At 39.2% G+C, this 18,854-nt stretch overlaps 1 long non-coding RNA gene across 2 annotated transcripts; it reads right to left on the reverse strand.

The window, feature by feature from the left end:
- Nucleotides 1-8,316: 8,316 nt before the first annotated feature.
- On the reverse strand, nt 8,317-17,296 carry LOC106007155. Of its 2 annotated transcripts, XR_006603652.1 has the most exons (4): nt 17,021-17,296; nt 15,096-15,168; nt 12,756-12,840; nt 8,317-8,356 (listed from the first exon to the last, which is right to left on the reverse strand). It is a non-coding gene; the product is annotated as an uncharacterized LOC106007155 (long non-coding RNA). The 2 variants fall into 2 exon arrangements; XR_001181723.2 differs by lacking the exon at nt 8,317-8,356 and having other exon boundaries at nt 10,076-12,840.
- Nucleotides 17,297-18,854: the final 1,558 nt, after the last annotated feature.

An 18,854-nucleotide genomic window follows, 5' to 3' on the forward strand; every position in this document is an offset into this window, starting at 1 on the left:
ATTGGCAGATCTTCTCAGTTCCCAGAATTAGCAAATGTAGTATGCATGTGAACTCATTCTACAAGAGCCCAAAGACTGTTTGAAAAGGAAGCCCGGAACACTGAGAACTGGCTGTTACCCACACTGAGCTCGCTCTGCCCCTTGCCTCTGGCCCTGACAACCCCTTCTGTACACCACTTGCCCTTTGTGTTCATCAGTCTCCCCATGACAAAAAGGAAGAAAAATCATAGGCTCAACCTAGTTCACTGCTGCAGTTAAGAAGGTGTCTGTACCAGAGAGGAGGCTGGGTGACTCAGTTGGTTGAGCATCCAACTCTTGGTTTTTGCTCAGGTCGTGATCTCAGGGTCGTGAGATCGAGGACTGCGTAGGGCTCTGCGCTGAGCTGAGCTGAGCATGGAGCCTGCTTAGAATTCTCTCTTTCCCCCCTCCCTTTGCCCCTCCCCCACTCACGTGCTTTCTTTCTCATAAATAAAACTTTAAAAAAGAAGATGGCTGTGGTAGATACAACGGAAGAATTAAATTACTCAGGTACACGGTGGGAAAGTAGGTATTCAAGAGCAAGATTGCCTCAGATGGAATTGGGGCTATTCTGCAGATTATAAGCTGCGTCACCTTGGGCACATTACTTAACCTCTCTGTGACTTGGTTTTCTTATTTCTGAAACAGGGATAGTTCCAGTACCTATCTCATTCAGTTGTTAAGATGGTTAAATGGATTAATATTTGTAAACTCCTTAGAAAGAACTGGCAGAGAGGGGTTAGATGATTGTTAGAAAATAATAAATAACATGTATATACTAACTCTTTCAGATAATTTGTGTAAAATTCTCACTGTATGTGACACAAGCCTAAGCCAATCAACATATCACATTTCTCCTGGTCTCTGTGACCTCTGTGGAAATGTCACATGTGCCCCCTCAGAGCTAATAGGATGATAGGAGTCTACTTCTGGAGCTCCTGACTCTTTCCTATTGAACCTAAGAGGATAGAATCTGAGAAGATATTGAGTCTGGAGCTGTTGGCACCATCTCTCACATACGGAAGAGGAATCTGTCAGAGAACAATAGAGGAAATGGGTTCTGCTGACATTACTTGAGCTGTCAGATTGTGGGATGCTTGAAGCCAAACTTCCCTCTAAACTCTTTACTTGTAGTAAAGAGCCAGTAATTTTTCTCCTTTTCCTTAAGTTAGTTTAGGCTGGGTTTTTGGTTTTTTGGTTTTTTAAATCACTCGCAACTGAGATAGACCCAGCTGATACAACTCACAATATATCTCACGGCCCATAGTAGGTATCACGGCCAAAAAAATTACAGCTTCACCAGCATTTAAAATGTCAAGTTCTGGTTTTGTAAGTTTAGTCAGGTCATTTAATTTTTCCTGGTCTCAGTTTCCTCATCTGAAAAATCCAGAAGTTGAGGTAAATTTTTTTATGGACCCTTCTAACTCAAAAATTTTATGACCATGACTGAAATTAAGGTCTTCTTGGCAGCTTTCAAGATCGCTCTTAAATTCATTCTTTCCACTCACTACAAAGCCAAGAAGAATAATTCCAAAAGAATGGTTTGTTTGTTTTTGGGTTGTTGGCATTTTGAGGTGGAAAGTAGAAGGAAGTGGAGAGTCAATCTAGTGATGACTTACATGAACTTTCAACAGCTTTGTTTTGTTTCGTACATCCTAATTAGAATTATGCACCTACACTCATATAGGGAAGATGTGGATTAGGTTTAAAAAAAAAAACACAAACACAAAAAACGTTTAAGAAAACCTCGAGAGTCCAGAAGCTCACAGAGAGTTATGGCCGTTCTCTGAGAGAGATTATGTAACTATCACCTTCATGATAGCCATTCCTTTTCCTGGAGGCCAACACATTCTTTGCTGTCCCAGAATGATTACCAGGAAATGGAAGCATTTGTAGAAATGGGGAGGGAAGAGTAAAGAACTGGGATACTCAATGCAGAATGTGTATTACCAAATAAAAGGTTGTATGATAAAACAGTTAACAATTGCACTCAGTTATTCAGAACATAATAGGTATTTGGAAGAGGAGGAAAAAAAGGCCATTTCTGAGTAAATTAGGTAGCTGCTTCTTCATCCAAGAACTAAAGACTGTACGCATGATTCGTAAGAAAGATCTTTAAACTATTCAACTTAATTTAATTTTATTTTTTAAAAGATTTTATTTATTTATTTGACATAGACACAGTGAGAGAGGTTAACACAAGCATGGGGAGTGGGAGAGGAAGAAGCAGGCTTCCTGCTGAGCAGGGAGCCCGATGCAAGACTCGATCCCAAGACCCTGGATTCATGACCTGAGCCAAAGGCAGCCACTTAACAACTAAGCCTCCTAGGCACCCCTCAACTTAATTTTAGATGAAAGTCTAGTTAGTTGATGTCTAGTTAGTTGATGTCTAGTTGATGTCTTCATTTCCCAGGCCACCACAAATTAGCAACACTCGCTTAATAAGAGAGTGAGACTAGGTACTAGAAATGGACTCAACTGGCAACCACCAGAAAGAGAGGAGGCAGAAAAACTATAAAATGCCAACATAGGGGCGCCTGGGTAGCTCAGTCAGTTAAGTATCTGCCTTCAGCTCAGGTCATGATTTCAGAGTCCTGGGATGGAGCCCAGCCTCAGGCCCTGCTCAGCAGGGAGTCTGCTTCTGGTTCTCCCACTTCCCCCCTCTCTTCTTCCCTGCTCTCTCTCTTCTCACTCTCTCAAATAAATAAATGCAAACATAACTTACAATGAGTCCCACAGCAGTCCAAGCTCATTCACTTTCACCTCAGTAGCACTTGCTGAAACACTGATTTTCATGTAACCTACACAGAAATAGTGCTATGTGACAAGTACTATTCTAAGTGTCCTGCAAATATCACCTCACTTAGCTTTTATAATAACCCCATAAAGTACAAAGAAGTTGAATAACTTGCCCAAGGCCATACAGTTCATTATCAGCAGAACCAGGATTCAACCCAGGCAGCCTAGCCCCTGGGCCCCTTCGCTCAACCACCACACCACAGTGTTGCACCTGCCACTGTCAGAAAGCAAGCTTCCTAACTACTCTTCACTATTCATGATGACCACTGGTGACAAATCCAGAGAAGATAATGCATACATTCTGAACAAGAAACCCAAGAAGTGAAAAATTCAGTGTAAAATATTTTTCTTTCAAAGTTATGTACAAATATTACTAATACCATAGCATTGTAATAATCATATTTGGCCTTTCAAAATAAAAACTTGAGGTATCTGGGATGTTCATTAACCTGAAGGTCCTCATTCCCAACTAATGAGAGATAAGTAAAATAGGAATGTTATAGCTCAAATTCCTTCCATTCTAAGCAACTATCATTACCTTGAGCTTCTGCATTGAAATTTACTTACTCTGCAAAACCTTTAAACACCAAGGCAAAAACCTGTGGACAAAAAAGAGAAATCATTAAGTTGTGGTCACAAAAAAAGTTGGGGGATGCAAGCTCTATCTGGGAATGGGATTTATGATCATCAAAAGATTTTTCTTGGGTAAAATATTAAATCATGTATAGTAATGTCTTTTAAATACTTAGATTTGGGCTGTGGGAATGGAGAATATGATAAAGAATAAGAAATTTTGGTCCCTGATTATCTTTCTTTGGGGAACAAAAGGCTTCTTGGAATTCTCTGGAATGTTTTTGTTCATTTTATCATATTTATACCACCTCTTTTACCCTGCGATTAAATATCACTCTTAGGTCACTAATTGTAGAGTTGGCTATATTCAGTGTCTTAGGAGTAGCTCTGTGTGTGCATGTGTGTGTGCACCAGAGAGAGGCAAGTGGGAAAAGGGAGAGAGTTTACATTGTGTGTGGCCAAAGCAAGAACTATTTACTTCTTTAAAAGAAATATCAATAATGTTCATGCCAAGACAGCAGCCAAAGGAAGAGGAAGCCCAGGACTGGCCATAGAAGCAAGCCAGAGAAAGTAGAGCCAAAAATAATCTGGCTGAAAAAAGGAAAAACGACAGAAACAATGAAGTTGGTGAGTGTCCAATGCTGAGAATATTTAACCTTTCATTATTATCACATATGGATTTCCTGTAAGTTTTTCAAGACCCAAACCTAACCCACATTCACACATGTGAATTGAGGACCTGAGTCTAATGTATAAATTCTGGCTGTTTCTTTAAATTCACCTTTCCTCATTTTATCAGTAATTTTGAAGTTATACGAGACACTTTTTACTGCCTGTGTTTGCTAATTGAAATTTACGTTTCATACTTTCTCAGTCAGAGAAAGTATAGTGTCGATTCTTACAAGTCCCTAGTCTTTCGTAAGCAAGTGACTATTACCGAATTGTGTATGTGCTCAGGGTTGAGTTAATCAGGACTTTTCTTTCATAGTACCCTGGAATCACTGGTCCACACAAGGTTCCTCTTTCTACCATCACACCCCTTCCTTCTTCATCACCATGCCCAATACCAGCCTGGACTGTGGCACCTGATGTATGTAACGTATGTATACACCTATCTTTGTAATATCCAGTTATCCACTTCGTTAATATCCACTTATCTTTGTAAAACACATACTGTTATTTTGTGTTAAAAATAAATGTTTGTAATTTATGTAACTGGTATTATTCTGTAGAGGTGATTGTTCATATATGAACACATATATATATGCATACATATATGTATTTACTTTATGCGATATTTTTAGGATTGATTTGCATGCAGTAAGTATATCTAGTTTAGTGCTTGTAATAGTTGAGTGATAGTCCATGGTAATCATGTTATCCAAGTTACTTACCTATTCTCCGTGCATGGCTCCCTAGGTAACTTCCAGAACTCTACCACTAAGAATAATGCCGGCATCAACATTTTCATACATCAATCTTCTATAAAAACAATTTTTTAATCATAGGCTGTTTCAGAGTTCTAATACTTTTATTTCATCGCCAAGTATGGCAAGACAGGTATCAAGTCAGGATTATCTGAGTTGGAAGGGATCTAACAGAGCCAGTCAAAGATGAATGTTTTAAGGTAAGAAAAGTAAGGTTCAGACAAAAGAGGGACTTGTCCAAATAGTCAGCTTAGGGGAACCGTTTTGCTCCAGAAAACTCTTCAAGGTGAATTGAGATTTATCTACGTGCTTTTCTCAAATTGTTTAATTACAATGTTGTTCATACATTCAAGGGCAAATCCAGATTTTGTGGAGTCTAAAGTCATTTAATTTGGGGGAGGGTGTTTAAAGGACACAAAATTGCAAATATAATATTAGGTATAAAAGGGAATATTTATTTAGAATAGAAAACCTATCAAACAAATTACTGAAGCTTTTGAGATTCTAGTCCCTTTCTTTGGAGATCTCTTGAGGTGACTTAACAAAAACACACAGAGTGATGTTTCCAAGCACAGTCTACCTTCCCTTCCCCACTAAGAAGATTCCGCCACCCCCAGCAACAGCCAGTGTTTGTGGCTTCATCAGCTTCGTGGTAAATCCGCTTCAGCACACATCATGTGTACTGTTTCACTAATTGTAAGACACAGTATAATACAGTGAATAAAGGCATGCATATCTCATTTTTATGTCATTCTAAAAGAACAAAAGCCCATTTGTCTTAAAGTGTCGTGGCACACATGGGCTTTAAAAAATAAGGGTAAGGAAAAATGATACCTTTTATTCATGGTCTGTTACATGCCAGACTCTCCCTTGTTTTTAGATGAGGAAACAGAAGCTCGTGGAAGTAGAGCAAGCTGTCCGAGGAGATGGAGCTATTTGTATTCTACCACTCCATCCTCCCACCAGCGATTCCAAAATGACTGTGTTCAAGTGCTCTGTCGAGGGCCTAGTGCAGAAGACGCAAAATGATAAATGAGGCCATTCCCCGGCAGTGGAGCTCAGAAGCACAGAATCTTTCCCCCAAAGATACCAGATTCACATCCCTTTGGAAGCTTTCTCCACAAAAATAACAAACCACACAGCTGGTCGGAGGTAGAGTTTGGGTTATTTCCCAATGTTTTAGTTTTAAAGACATTACATAACTGTAGCCCGTTACGGACCAGTGTAGCTCCTCGAAGCTCATGATTTTATCCTTTTCTCAGTTAGTGGAATATAGTCCCATATTCAGAACTTATGACTTCGAGGATATAACATACCGAATTTATCTGAACAAGCCACTTCAATACCCACTTTCAATATGCAGGTGATGAAAAATACTTGATTTTAAAAGGTTGTATCTTATACACCTGGTACATAAGCATGTTAGAGGGTGCCGTCTGATTGCTGGGGAGAGCTAGTCTCGCTCCTGTTCTTGCTACTTAACTACTTTTCTCCGATGTGAGGAGTTCTTTCCTTTGGGTACGAAATTCTTAACCTCTTTCAGTGTACCTCATTTGCCCTTGAATGTATGAACAACATTGTAATTAAACAATTTGAGAAAAGCACGTAGATAAATCTCAATTCACCTTGAAGAGTTTTCTGGAGCAAAACGGTTCCCCTAAGCTGACTATTTGGACAAGTCCCTCTTTTGTCTGAACCTTACTTTTCTTACCTTAAAACATTCATCTTTGACTGGCTCTGTTAGATCCCTTCCAACTCAGATAATCCTGACTTGATACCTGTCTTGCCATACTACCAGTATTATTTTCTAACAAATCATATTTTGAAGGAAGTCCAAAATGAATTCTCATTTTAAAAATTTTAAGGTTTCAGTACCAAGAATAATTACATCCTCCCACCAACAAGTATTTATCTTGTAAATGTAAACAAATGAATGTAGATCTTAAAGAACACTCATTACAGCGTGTCACTATAGAACTAATTTGCTTTATAAGGGCAGGAATATTTCTTCTGGTGGTTCTAGTTCAAAATAACCAAGATAAAGCCACGCACTGATTTTCATTTGTATCATTACTCAAAAATAATCCATTCTGAAAGAGGAAGAGGTATTTTTACAGTCCCAATGAGACCAAGTTTTTTTAGACAAAATGAAATAGATGAGCCATTTATGAGAAATCGATGATAGTTGTTCTCTTCTGAGCTTAGATTGACAAGATCCGAAAAGATTTTAAAAGGAAGGGAAAAAAATGATAGTCTAGTTTAGTCTTCAGACACAAGAGCAAAACTCAAGAGCTTGGAGTCATTCTTTCCTGGCGGTGAATACCACCACATATCGCTCTTTATGGGGCACAGGGGATTGGTTCTTGGAAATCTGGAAAGACAGTTCTGATGGAGTCAGAAGGATGGAGAGGAACCTCATGGAGCCAGTAGAATTCACATATTTTTAAGATGGAAAAGCTGAGGCCCAGACAGAAGCTTGACTTGCCTCAAATCAAAGATCCAGATACAAGGCCACACCCTTGTGACCTCAAGTCTGTCTGGTTCAGTTTCTTCCTCACCAGCCTGGGTTTGCAGAATCATCTGAGCACTTTCGTACTTCAGTGCCCATCAGGGAGCTTATGGTACAAAACATGGGGCAGTTTTTGCTCTGCTCAATATTAAATCTAACAGTAAATTTATAGTAATTAAGATAATGGGTATTGGTGGAAAGCTAAGCAGTGAACACGATGTGGAACACAGTGGGGTACCTCAAAATTAGGTTCACACACAAATGGAATCTTGATGCACAAAAGTGGTGGATTTGTAGAGAGTAACAACGGCCAATCAATCAAAACTGCTTGAACAAATGGTTACCCATATGGAAACAAAGCAGAACAAAACAAAACCTAGGTCACTGCTTCAAACTGTACACTCACTCTCTTTCTCTTTCTCTCTCTCTCCCCCACCCCCGCCACACACATTCCAGGTCTGTGAAATGTAAAATAAATAAATAAATAAAACTTTATAAAGTTTAGGGACGCCTGGGTGGCTCAGTTGGTTAAGCAGCTGCCTTCGGCTCAGGTCATGATCCCAGCGTCCTGGGATCGAGTCCCACATCAGGCTCCTTGCTCGGCAGGGAGCCTGCTTCTCCCTCTGCCTCTGCCTGCCACTCTGTCTGCCTGTGCTTGCTTTCTCCCCCTCTCTCTCTGATAAATAAATAAAATCTTTAAAAAAAAAAAAAAAAAAAAAAAAAAAAAAAAAAAAAACTTTATAAAGTTTAGAAGAAAAATAAGAAAATGTGTTTATGACATTGGGATGGGGAAAGATTTCTTAAACAAATCACAAAACACAAACCATAAAGGAAAATATTCGTTAATTCAACCACATTCTAAAAATGCATCAAAGGGATGCCTGGATGGCTCAGTCCATTACGTGTCTGCCTTTGGTTCAGGTCATGATCCCAGGGTCCTGGGATGGAGTCCTGCATCAGGCTCCTTGCTCAGCAGGGAGTCTGTTCACCCTCTGCCTGCTGTTCCCTTGCTTGTGCTCCCTCTCTCTCTCTGAAAAATAAATAAAAAATATTTTAAAAAAATAAATAAATAATATATATGTATATATATTCATATGGTATATTTGTTTGTTAAAATTTATTGAACTATTATCTTTAAAGATTTGTGTACTCTACCTGTATCTCTTACATTTTAATTTTTTTAAGTTTACCAAAAGCAAGATACTGTAATCAAAGTGAAGAGGTAGGCCACACTCTGGGTAAAGATATTTAGAATACCTGTAATCAACAAAGGATTATTATCCAGAATATATAAATTACTTCCACAAATCCAAGGGAAAAAGATGAATATTTAAACAGAAAAATGTGCAAAAGATGTGAATAGGCAAGTCATAGAATAGGAATCCAAATTGGCCAATGAACTTGAAAAGATGTTTAACCTCCCTGGTCACATGAAAATGAAAACCATAATGAGAAAACATTTTATACACATTTAATTAGCAAGCTTCAATAAGTCTGCCAAGACCAAGTATTGGTGAGAATGTAAAGCACCAGAAATTTTATACATTGCTGGTGGGAGCAAAACTTGGTAAAAAATTACTTAGAAAGTTTTGGAAATATATGTTAAGTCACACACAAATGCCACAATCCAGCAAATCTCTAAGCAAATACCAAAGAGAAATCCTTTAACACATTCCCTCAAAGACAAGTACAAAAATATTCATACAAGCATTGTTTGTAATAACAAAATAGCAAACGACCTAAAAGTCCAAACGACAATAGAACAGATTAATAAATTATAGTATAGTCAAGCAATAGAATATAGGCTGTGAAAATGAATTAATTAGAGCCATATATATCAACATGGATAAATTTCATTAAAATGACATATTAAATGGAAAAGAGGAATTTACAGAAGGATGTTTACAGTGTGATTCTGGCTCTTAGTCTGGCTTTATTTCATTGATTTTACCAAAACCCTTTGGGGAGATAGCAGGCTAGGCCAGGAGTGAGTCCTAAGAAACACTGGGCTCACCTAGTTGGGACACTTGGCAGGGCAGGCTAGATACAGGACATCAGGCAGGAATATGGTCTGTATTTGCTGCTTCTGATCTCACCTTGATTAGCATTTAGCTCTCAGGAGCAGGTCCAACTAGAATGCATATACAGGGGGAACAAGTGTCCTCACATGGCCCATGCAGGAAGAGAAGAAATGGAGTTTTATCTGCACATGACCCAAGAAAGCAAAGTACAGATGAGCATAGAGCCAGACTCACCCAGCCATTTTTAGGTCAAAAAGGTGATGACATACAGGCCTCTGAGTCACACTGTGCCAATCTGGACCATGATGTACAGTTGTCACTTGGGGAACTCCCTTCTTCATCATTTTGGGGAGTCCCTTCATCTTTTCCCTGAGTTGTGTATCCTGTTTTTTACATCCTATGTCTTCCTCTTTCTTCATTTGTTCCTTTATTTTGGTGGAACATATCACCCCACAGCTTTCTTAGAAATTATTTTGGGGAGATAAATGTTTTGAGTCTGAAAATGTCTTGCCTTGATACTCTATTAATAGCTTGGCTGGATATGAAATTCTAGCTTACTCTGCCTTTGGCTCAGGTCATGATCCCAGGGTCCTGGGATCGAGCCCCACATTGGGCTCTCTGCTCTGCTGAGAGCCTGCTTCCTCCTCTCTCTCTGCCTGCCTCTCTATTTGTGATCTCTGTCTGTCATATAGATAAACAAAATCTTTTAAAAAAATAATAATAAAATTCTAGCTTAGAAGTCATTTCCTTCAGAATTTTGAAGGCATTCTCCCATGGTCTTCTAGCTTCCAGTGTTGCTGTTTCTTAGTTTGAATCTCTTTCAATCCGCTGTGCTGAGAATGCTTTGGGACCTTTCAGTTTGGAAAGCCCATGCCTTTTGATTCTGGGAAGCATTCTTGTTGATGATTCTCTCTTCTCCATTTCCTCTCTGTTATTTATTTATTTATTTATTTATTTATTTATTTATTTATTTAAATTCAGATTTTGGAATCTCTGTCCCTGGTTCTTTACTTGTCTCTTGTTCTCTGCTGGGGTGGCAGTGAGGGGCCTTGGGATCTGAGTGCTTTTTACCAATCAGTCTTCTTCAGGTAATCCCCTGCTTCCCCTCACTCAAACCCCCCTCCCGTCCCTCTCACTCCCCACCCTACCCCTAGCCTGGTACTACCGATGTTGAGGTTTTTCAGGACTGTGTGGTATAAACCTAACTGGTTCTCATCTTTTTCCAATATCAGTTTAGGATTTGGCTTTCCCACTCACACATCTATTTTTAAGCTTCTCAAATGCTGTTGCTATGGATTCCCCTTGGCTGGGAAACAAAATACAAACTAAGCCTGGTCACAAAAAGAAGAGACCAACTAGGAAGTATCTATTATGCGTGATTTGTAGGTAGATTCTCACTGTTCAGTTTGCGGAGACAGTCATACTCTCCTTTTTGTTGTAAGTTTACGCCCTCAACTAAAAATTCGTCTCTGTGTAGCTTAAGTGGGAGTTCATGAGGGACTGAAATGATGTGTGTATATCAAAGCCACCATCTTTACCCAGCAGTTTATATAATGATGTGACTACCATTTAATTCTGTGTATCTTTTATTTATCTTAAGTATCACATCATTGATGAAAGAAAAAGCTGAGATACTACCCTAGAGTCATGAATTTTAAAGAAAGGTACCTCTTTGTACATGGATATCTTGAAAATTCCATCTATGTTTGGACAGGGCTTACAGAGTTTAAGACTATCAAGTCCAACCCTCTCCCCCTTATTTTCAAGAGGAGCAAACAATACCATGATTTGATCATGAACATTAGCAGCAGAACTAAAATTATCGGTAAAATCTTCTGCTTAATGTATCTCAAGACCTCATTCTAGTGTTTTTTCACTAACATTCAGTTATTTTGTTTAGTGTTTTTCTACTGATAACATTCAAATGACTCAAACTTCTTATAGGTTCTACCCATCACATCATACTCAACAAGAACTCAACTTATATACATTGTTTGAAGCAGTCAACCAACTGGATATTTTTATGTGAAAAATCTTTTCTTAAATAAGGGATAAAATGGGACAAACTTAATCAGTTTCTCATGGTGGTTAATCTGGACTAGCTCAGGCCTTCTCCTTCACATGATCACTTAACTAATGATATAGATATCAGTTTGCCAAGCCCTGGGTATTTCACTTGGTTTGGGACACTAGATGTTAAGTCACACATTTTCACTATTCCTACAGATGTCTTTAATTTTATATTCAGACTTACATTTGCATTCTCATGGGTGATGTGTTGCAACACCCCCTCTGCCTTTCCACATCGCCTTGGGAACACAGCCATCTTGGGGATTCAGGAAGCACACACCCCAAAAAGGATTTAATTGTGAAAGTTCATTCCATTTAAGCAAAGCTAGGTCCCTAGCTTTTCTCCTTTGCAAACTAATGTGCACGATGGCTTATAAGGTAATTATGCATTCATTTTAAGACTTCAAGAATTGAGGACTCAGATTTTTCAAAGCAAAGAAAATAATCAGATAGTTTTCATATCCCAGAGGGGTTTTTTTGGTTTTTTTGGGGGGGTTGTTTGTTTGGTGCAAAAAGGTGGTTTTTGTTAAAGCACAGGGACAGGACCCATAGGCAGAAAAAGCTACACCCGGGGTGGTGAGGGGTGGCCCACAATATACTTACAAATTGGGAGGGGGTTAGGGATAACATAAGTCTCTAAGGAATTTTGAAAGCAAGGTTTCCAGGACCTTATAATTCCATAAAAATGTCTGATAAACACACACACACACACACACTGAGCTACTGGGAAAATATTCTAAATAAATGAATCTTCCAGAATGTTTTCACTATTATCCTTCTTTTCCACAGAAAAAAATTGAAAAATACACTTACTTTCACTTCAAGAATCTGAACAGAACTTGTAAATGCCTGAACAAAAAGCAGATAAGACAAGCAGAGGAAGACCGCACTCCTCAGACGCATTTTTAAACTTAACATCCGCAAACCTGTCTTCAGATACACCCCATTCTCTATTGATTGTGTTAATGGATCTTAAGTATTGGATAGTTTGAGGTTAAATATAATGCTAGAACCTGATACCAGAATGCCAGATGATTCACAGATCCTTGATTTGTGATTTTAAATGTGGGCATGAGGTAACATTTGGTGGGGCTTTATTTTTACCTGTGCCTAATGTGGTCCCGAATTACCTGCTGTGGTGAGCAGGGTGAATGGCTGGAGAGCAGCTGCCTGCCATTAAATTCATCTGCTTCTCAGAACCATGAGGACAAACAGAATGCTGCAAAACTCAGCCTTGTGCCTTCTGTTAGTTCAGTCTCTCCTTTTAAGCCCAATGTCCCTAGTCTCCTTCCTTTTCCTGGGAATAAACAATATTCCTTTCATGAGAGTCTTACGTACATTATGAAAGAAAAACAAAAACCAGGGAAAAAACAGATTTGTATCTCCACAGACAGTGTTCTCTCTTCTCCGGATCTCCAAGTTCCTGTGAGGGGTGAAACCAGAAATAATAACTAATAGTTACGAAGCATTTCCTGTATCCTAGGCTCTTTACATAAGCTGTCTTATTTAATCTCTGCACACATTACAACATGGAGACCACTGTTATTCCTATTTTATACATAAGAAAAGTGACACTTCAAGAAATTAAGTAACTTTCCCAAGGTGACTCAGCCAGCAGCTGGTGAGCTAGGTTCAAATCCTGATAGGCTGAATCTAGAAACATAATGCTTAACCCATGCCTTACTGAAAAAGAATCACCTCATAGCAATTGCTAGAAGAGCGTCCCCAATATCAGCACCCTACTTTTCAGTAAACTATAAAAATGTTCCCTATGTCACTGCTGGGCACCATGTTGAGACTAATTTGGATGCTCTATGAAAAAATTATCTTATGAGGGTGCCTGGGTGGCTCAGTTGGTTAAGCGATTGTTTTCAGCTCAGGTCATGATCCTGGAGTCCTGGGATGGAGCCCCGCATGGAGACCCTCATGGGGCTCCCTGCTTAGCAGGGAGCCTGCTTCTCCCTTGGACCCCTCCCCCCTCTCATGTGCTCTCTCTCAAATAAATAAATAAAATCTTTAAAAAAATGATCTTGTTAAAAATAACTTTAGTGCTAAATCATAATGAAAACATTTTAAATCAACTTGATTGAAGTATAATTTTTATATAATATATACCATTTTCTGTGTATAGGCTGATGATTTTTGACACAGGTATAACCACATACCCTCACCCTAGTCAAAATATACAATATTTCCATCATCTCAGGAAATTCCCTTGTGCTCTTTTGCAGTCAATTTCCTCAAACCCCCCACAGCCAGTCCCAAGAAACCACTGATCTACTTTTTACCATTATAGATTAGTTTTGACTGCACTTGTCTCTTCAGAGAAATGGAATCATACGGTATATGCTCTTTTGCATCTAACTTCGTTAGTGTGTTTTTTTTTTTTTTAAGATTTTTTATATATTTCAGAGAGAGAGAGAGATCACAAGTAGGCAGAAGAGCAGGCAGAGGGAGAGAAAGAAGCAGGCACTCTGCTGAGCAGGGAGCCCAAAGCCGGACTTGATCCCAGGACCCTGGGATCACAACCTGAGCGGAAGGCAGCCACTTAACCAACTGAGCTGCTCAGGCGTCCCTACTTTTTAATTTTTATTTATTTATTTATTTATTTTAGGTAGGCTCCATGACCAGTGTGGAACCCAATTTGGGCCTTGAACTCATGACCCTGAGATCAAGACCTGAGCTGAGATCAAGAAATGTACCCTTAACTGACTGATCCACCTAGATGTCCCTCGGTCTTTATGATTTCAGCCATTTTAGCATTTGAGAAGTAAGATCTGGTTATTTAAATTTACATTTTTCTGATGGCTAATAAAATAATAATAATGTTGAGCATCTTTTCTCATACTAATTAGTCTAACATATGTTTTTTCTTTTTTTCTTTTCAATGTATACTGCAAACATAGCCAACACTGTAATATTTTCTTTATAAATTAAAGAAAACCAAAGGAACGCTACCCCTATATGTTGCATCTCTCTCTGGGAGAGGTTGCCCGTGATCTCCCCAGTTATAATCTGCTTTATGACACCTGGGATTCACATCTAGGTTTGCGCAGCAGCTGTGGCTTCCCATGTCTGAAGCCCCGGTATTCCAGTGCAAAGTGGACATCCCCCAAATATCTGAATGAAAATGAATCAAACTGATCTATTTTTTAGATGGAGCAGAAGCTGCACTGGGAGGTGGCAGGAATGGGACTCTTTTTTACCAAGGTTTATTTACAAATATCTGTCTGGTCAAAGCACTGTTTTTTGTTATGTATTCTACAGTCTCCCATTTCATTATTAGCTATTTAATGTCCTTACACACCATGATGACAAAAACTAATAGACTATATTTGCTTCAAAATTAAATGTTACAATCTATTAACTTCTGATAGGTTAAAAGACGTTTTGCTTGAACTCGTCCTGGTAGCTTCTGTTGGTGCCATTTCACAAACCGTTTGACCTTCTGTGAATACTGCAGGAGGGACCAACGGGGGAATGATGGTGGTTTACTCCACGTCTAGCTTGGCCTTCTACACTCCCAGATACTCAGTGAGTTCACAGTGCTTCTGGCCTCTCAACATAGATTGCCTCCCTATCCAAACTCCTCAAACTAAAAGCCCATGTAGGAGATGAAATTTAAGGTGGCATATTAATACAAAAATCTTAACTTTTATTTTTACCCATCATCCTTACCAGATAGCATTTATTTTCATTAGTAGCGGTAGCCCTCTTATCCCAAAGGAGTGAAGACTGAAATCCACAGGCCCTGGGGTAGGACAGAGTGATGAGTAGGGAAGTTTTTGGACCATCTTTTTCCATGCTTCTAGTATAATGTGAATGCCCTAGGACATGCTCTGTTCAAACTTTCCATATAAGCCCTTGATTTTAAAAACAGTCATCAGCCCTCTTGGGAAGCTACATATAAGCTTTGGTTTACTCCATGTGAGTATTTCAATAATCTAAAAAGAAGTGTGAAGGACAAAACCCCAGAGATATTTGGTACCTCTGCCAAGGGGGGGCCAGTCATCATACCAAACCCAACACTGCACAGAATTTCATGTCTTCTGCAATTTTCTTTCTTTTTTAAAATTTTTTTAAAAGATTTTGTTTATTTATTTGACAGAGGGAGACATATCGAGAGAAGGAACACAAGCAGAGGGAGTGGAAGAGAAAGAAGCAGGCTTCCCGCTGAGCAAGGAGCATGATGCCGGGCTTGATCCCAGGACCCTGGGACCATCACCTGAGCCAAAAGCAGATGCTTAATGACTGAGACACCCAGGTGCCCCACCATCTGCAATTTTCTAAACTAACTTAAAGCCAAAGTCCTTTTGAAACTGTTAAAGAAAACCTACATAAAACTTATGCATAAAACAAAACATAATCCATAACCAATGTTTCTTTTACAAGTCTATTATTATGTCATAAAAGCATATTCTTACGCTAATGACAACAAAATCTACTACAAAGAATACTAGAGTGAGAATCAAGAAACTCAGAGGCCTTTGTCTTACCTCTGCTCTCAATAACTTTGAAACTCCAGACAAATCACTTATCCTCCATGTATGAAATTAGGATTGTAATAAACATTTCTCCCTCCGGAGAATAATAGGAAGATAAATGACTGCAACAGTGCCTTGAGTTGCAACATAAATCTGAGGCATTATTATTTTTAGTACAGAAAGCTTAGAAATAAATACCATATTGTCCTAACATTTTTGTTATTTTAATTGGTCCAAATTATATGTTTTTTTTGTGGGATTTTTATTTGGCTCTTTGTGCAAGAGATAGACAAAAAAGAACAAAGTCATGTGAAAACAGAGAAATAAGAAGAGGAAACAAATAAGACAACTTTGATTAACATATTATGCTAAAATTACTGTGAGAAATGAAAGGCGATTCTAAATTAGATAGCTACAAGACATGAAATCCCCTTCCTGAGCTATTTCAAACCAAAGCCCTGTGAGAGAAAATGAAGCTAAACAAAGAACACATGTCATGGTAAAAATGAAGTAACAGAAAGCTCAGAGAGCTAAACAGTCTCCATGATTAGAAATAAAGAAGGCATATTAGCAAGTAAGTAGATCCATCCCATTGTCAGGAAAGCATACAGATCTCCCTAAGGGTCAGGATGTTCTTTCTTGAGTCTGTTCCAGAGTAAGAGGCTAAGCACCAGAGGTTTCAGGTCCTTGATCTACATCTGAAATCTGTGCCTGCAGGTTTTTAGCCAAGGGGTAACCCTGAACCTGCACAGCCAGTTTCGTCTTCTCTCCCTTCGGATAACAGCCTCTGAAAGCAAATAACATCCATCTTCAGATTTATATCTAGTTGGTGAAAACCCATGTAGCACACTTGAGGGTTATAAACAGCAGCTATTGCTTATTTTCATATTTAAACATATAAGAAGATTCCGTATTCTCGGTCTGAAAAAGGTAAATGTTAAAAAGATACAAAAGTTAGTGAATTACATGGATAAAAAAAAAAAAAAAAAGACTCCATCCTTAACTTGCGAGGGTAAGAGAGCTCTCTCGAAACTTGAGCGGGCACACACTTAGGACAAACAAAAGGAAGTTCTACTTCGAACGGGGGAATTCATACGCGGAAGGTCTCATCCCGCTTACCACAGAAAGAGTGTAATTTTCGGGTCCCTTGTCTGAACTTTCAGTTCCTTGAAGGCTGGATCTCAGTCACTGTTCTGTCCCTTCCCTCTCAGCACAGTGCCAGGCCCATGGAAGGTGCTTTGTAAATCTTAGTTCTCTCACACAGCCCTCGCTAGGCCCCCTTTCTCTCAGAGAGCGTGTGGTCTGTGGCTCAGATGCATGGCAAGACTGCGCGATCACTTCAAGTTCCAAGAGCCATTGAAGAAGGAGAGGAACAAATAAGCAGCACATACTTCAGTTACTTCTGCTTTTTATTTGTTTTCTGTTTCCTTAACAATAATACTTCACCTCTCACTTCCTATGATACACAAAATCTGGTAAGTAGCATTCCTGAGAGGACAAAAGGTGCAATTTGGAGAGGGCACTTCAGACATTCTTTGCTTAATTTCTGAAGACCATGAAAGTTGGTCTTTAGCTGATGTTGATCTGACAATGCTAGGCTACTCTTACCCCAAATAATTATTTCACATAATTTTCCTTTTTAATATTTTATTTATGTATTTATTTTTGAAAGAGTGCTCACGAGTAGAGGGGATGGACAGAGGGAGAAGCAGGCTCCCCACTGAGGCGGAACTCGACACCAGGATCCTGGGATCATGGCCAGAGCCAAGGGCAGACTCTTAACCCGCTGAGCCACCCAGACAACCCTCAAATAATGTTCATAGTAGAGATATTATTCATAATTCCAACAGAAGAGCACAACATAGCAAAGACTTAAATAATTGGGGGGAAATCTGAGTCAGTTAAAAACATAAAAACAAACCTATACCTGTATAGCTCAGAATAACTCAAATATATATCATGCATGTATACATAGATGATGTGGGAAACAAACGCAGAAGGAAATGTAGCTAAAGTTAAATCTCTTTATAACCTCTAGCCCATTGACAAATACTCGAGAGAGTCCAAGTATCAACATTCCTCCAGGATCTTGAGTCTTCTTTAACATATGAAAATCCTTTTGGAACTTTCCTTATCTTTACTTCCCTCAACACTAAAGTATATCATCAGTTGCTCCTCACAATCCCAGGGCAGCAGCTCTTTCTGCCCACAGGTCCTGTCCCCAGGCTTTAATAAAGCCACCATTTTGCACCAAAGACGTCTCAAGAATTCTTTTTTGGCTGTCAGCTCCAGACCCTACCAAACCTCACCAAAATGTTCAAATACTATATCATATACGTGTGTGTGCGTGTGTGTGTGCGCACGCACGCGCATGCACATACACAGACAATTTGTAATCTACACTGCGATTATAATGCCATGGACAGATAAAACCAACTCTCAGCAGAAGAAATAGAAAATTCTAAGCTAGAGGTTCTCAAAGAAGGGTCTCTGGGCCAGCAGCAGCAGCACCTGAGAACTTGCTAGAAATGTACATTCTTGGGGCGCCTGGGTGGCTCAGTGGGTTAAAGCCTCTGCCTTCGGCTCAGGTCGTGATCTCAGGATCCTGGGATTGAGCCCTACATCGGGCTCTCTGCTCAGTAGGGAGCCTGCTTCTCCCTCTCTCTCTGCCTGCCTCTCTGCCTACTTGTGATCTCTGTCTGTCAAATAAATAAATAAAATCTTAAGGAAAAAAAAAAAAGAAAGAAAAGAAAAGAAAAAAAACGCACATTCTCAGACCCCATCCCAGACCTACTGATTCATAAACTTTGGCACAGGGACCCAGCAATCTGTTCTTTAGCAAGCACATGAATGATCAAATCTACAAGGGTGCACAATGTTCTATGTGAATGATATCTCAATTCAAACAAAAAGTAAGTCCTCCACGTGATTCTGATGCACCCCACAGCTTGGA

The sequence above is a fragment of the Mustela putorius genome, unplaced genomic scaffold (assembly GCF_011764305.1).
Source record: "Mustela putorius furo isolate JIRA1106 unplaced genomic scaffold, ASM1176430v1.1 tig00003949_pilon_pilon_pilon, whole genome shotgun sequence".
NCBI lineage: Eukaryota > Metazoa > Chordata > Mammalia > Carnivora > Mustelidae > Mustela > Mustela putorius.